Genomic DNA, 3,565 nt, shown 5'->3' with positions numbered 1-3,565 from the left:
TGTTAAACTGTGGCAACTGAGTTTTACAGGTCAACTGAAACCACAGGTTACGCAACAGGCCTGCTCACTTGACGGAATTCTCTACTACCAGTACCAGTTGCATAAAAAAATTTCAACATCACCATTGAGAAACCAATACAATGTTCCAAAAGCTACAGAAAATTTCAAATTTTGACACACCACGATAATGACATAGCTCATAGCATGCAAAACTATATCCTATATATGACTTCAAAGCTACAGACTCTTGTACCTCCTTTCAACTTGTTCCAATTCTTGGATCTCCTTGTGATACTTACAAATCTGGTGCACCTGTATAACAGAAGAGATATTGATTAGCTTAAAAAAATTATCAGCTTTTTAAAGTCAGATGAAACATCATTAAGAGGTGAGGAGCACCTACCAATAGAGAAGGCATGCTGCCGCACAGAGTACAACATTCCTCTGACCTTTGTCTATCTGCAGTTACCATGTTGATTGTTGCGTCATTATTCACAAGGTAAATGCTGTTCTATTTTCCAAAACAATAAGATGAACATGAGGTGTTCTGATGAAGATCTTGTTTTGGTTGTCAGAGGTTTGTCAAGCAATAAAGAAAGAGTCTAGTCTATGTAATTTGATGCTAACCCATAGGTTCAAATGTTCCTAAGCCAAAAAATACATCTATCGAGGTCTGATATTGACACAAGGCTATTAGATGAAAAACAAAAAACTAGGAACTTTGTACTCCCAATTTCAAAATGCACGACAAAGTCAGCTATACCAAGCCCACCCACTGTCAGTTGAATGATGGAGAAGAGAAATCAATTAATCTCAAATCCTTTAGACCGCCTCCAAAAGAAGGGAAGTAGACATTCTGATACTTTCAATTTTGGAATAATTGAAACCTTAGGTCAACAAAAGACTTGAGCATGCACAATGGACATCCAACTGAAAAAGCCTCCTCTCTTACTTCCCTGGACTAATGGCTTCATCCTGAACTCTCAGCAACAAGGAAAATTAAATACCAGTGCAGCACTGTTGTCTCATGTAAAATACAAGACATGATCTAACATGAATCCTTTATTTCCTCAGCAGTGAACCTTGTTCTCTGAACATTTTTCTAGTATACCTCAGATAGCACAAGGATGATACCACAACCACATTTTATTATGGCTAGCTATTCCAATGGTAAGAGGCAATACTCATGAAAACTAGTAATAAGTTCCAAGTTATCGCCTGCAAACAATCTAAAATCAAACTACCCAGAAGCTGTCTAAAACTCAGCTTTGGTAGCTGTTTTGAAGAGCGCTAGACCAAATGCTCACTGATATTCTGTAGAAAATAATTTCAGCACAAGTAGATTAGCTTTTTCTTGCCCCTTAGTGAACCAGTAATTGGACTTCAGCAAATTAGAACATTATTTTCTATTATACTGCTCAAACAAACTTCCACAACATATTTCTGATAAGGTTAGGTTACCATGATGATGACGGGCTTAATAAACCAATTTCATGTTTGATATCTAGTAAAGTACCAAAAGTAGAGGCACTCTTGTTTATCAGAAGAGCTTTGAGGAAATATGGTACTATGAGGTGTTCCGGTCTTACCGTCTCAAATTAAAATAAAAGCAGACAAATGACCAAGGGCCTCAACTACCTTAAACTATGCAACATCTATTACGCTAAGGAAAAACTATACACAAGTACGACACAATACATGAGATGCAGTGTATGTTATGTCCACAAAGGCTGTGTTTCTAGAGACAAATCACAAAAGCTAATTGTCTTCCCACTTGCATGAAGAAGCTTGCCATTTACAAACAACATGCAGGCATATGTAAGCAGAGGCGCAATTTTTGTTATTCATCGTAGGTTAATTATAAATGTCTGCAGTTCTCAACAACCAAATAAGGGTCTTCATCTTCTTGCTACCTTAACAACTCCAGAGAAATCCACGAGCATCCCTTCTTCTCTTCTGAGGATGCTACTCACATTAATTATCAACATGTTACGAAAGTTTGAATCCCACTAGTTGCTTGGCAATCTGCAGGTTGCTACTTTACCCATTAATTGTCCGTTTCACCTGATTGCCTAACTAATTAAAACAAGCATTAACGACTTTAATCATAAAACTACAAAACCAGAGGAAAAGACGATCACAAATTCGAAACCTAACTGCGTCCACGTCTCCTTCCAAAGACGACTACAGTCGTCCTATTTTACCTTCTGAAGCCAATCAATTCAGATGACTCTTTACCGCCAAGCTGTCTCCATGGGAGCAATCCATCTAGCCCACAGAATTTGGTCAGGCAGCCCCACCAGGTATCTAATAATCAATCCCAGACAAATTCAACTTAATAATGGAATGTCAACAAGAGTTACATTAAGCAGATGCATCATAAACCCAAATGCTAGAAATACAAGATCCGATATGTAATTGAAAAAAACTAAACATTAATCGTCCATTTATCTCCTATAAATAGAATGCTCGAAGCTAAAATTGAAACTTACAGATTTTTCATATCGATCCCTTTCCGTTGCAGTGCAGATCTCACCCGTACACATCAACCGGTGCTCGTTTTTTCAATAAATACCTGCAAACATTTCACCAAGCATAAAGGGAAAAATTCAAGTACAATGAAATGCATATTGAGAACCCCAAAACCATAAGAAACAAGACCGGAGAGAGAGAGAGAGAATTAATACCCATAATCTGAAATCCCGTAAAGGACACGATACTGATCATCGGTTGGAGTATCAATAAAAACAGTGAGACGATTTTCGACTTAAGTAGCTTCGGCAAGGGAACTGTAAGGATGAGTGCGATCACTGCCTCCGCGGACACGACATAGGTCAATATCAGCCACTGCAATGCCATTTCTTCTAGACGACCTCATCTCCTTCTCCTCCAGCCGCTTTATTTTCTTCTCTCTAATTCTGATTCGTCTCGGTAGTCGCTACTGCTCAGCAGTTCACCGCGACGGACAACGTAAGTTCTCGAGAGTCCAGACCCCGCCATTTTAGAAACTACCGGGCCCCGTGCGCGCGTAGAACAATCGGCCTAGCTCTTGGAATCAATGTACAGGTCGCATAGGGCGTTAAGGAGAGGATGCCTTCTCTCCGGTACCTCCTAAACAGATACGACTTCAAAGGAGCACTGCTCTCTAGAACACATAAAAATTGAGCGATGATTAATAAAAGGTACACTTTCAGCCCTAACGAAGGAATCAGGCTAGTAAATGAAAATGATCAGGTAACGGAAGTTGATAAGAAAGTCATAAAAGAGATAGCGTAACTCTTCGCAATCACAAGAACAATTAGAACATTATTCAAAAGTAGATTCTCTCATTAATATTAAAAAAAATCTTGTGTTTACCTATAAACCATTTCTGATTTTAAACATGGAGAAAAAATTAATGGTATAAAATAATTGAAACAATGATCGAATTCAATCCTGATATCCATCTAAAAAATTATATTGTAAGAGATAATCGAGTTCGTGTATGAAATCATCCCAATTTACGTGGAAGAAACCAAACTCTGTCTCAAAGAGCCCAGTGACCTGTGAGAAGTCTGGCGTGCCA

The 3,565-nt window shown here is 38.5% G+C and overlaps 1 long non-coding RNA gene across 1 annotated transcript; it reads right to left on the bottom strand.

Annotated features, from left to right (window-relative positions):
• On the bottom strand, nt 1-3,054 carry LOC137960467 (uncharacterized). Its single transcript, XR_011114171.1, has 5 exons — nt 2,688-3,054; nt 2,493-2,575; nt 2,205-2,307; nt 404-459; nt 1-312 (listed from the first exon to the last, which is right to left on the bottom strand). It is a non-coding gene; the product is annotated as an uncharacterized lncRNA (long non-coding RNA).
• Nucleotides 3,055-3,565: the final 511 nt, after the last annotated feature.

This window comes from Aristolochia californica, unplaced genomic scaffold (assembly GCF_029961685.1).
Source record: "Aristolochia californica isolate CCGP_79_NKW_82.1479 unplaced genomic scaffold, dmAriCali1.0.hap1 SCAF_3, whole genome shotgun sequence".
Taxonomy (NCBI): Eukaryota; Viridiplantae; Streptophyta; class Magnoliopsida; order Piperales; family Aristolochiaceae; genus Aristolochia; species Aristolochia californica.
The sequence above is the reverse complement of the archived record's forward strand: the minus strand, read 5'-3'. Positions and strand labels throughout refer to the sequence as shown.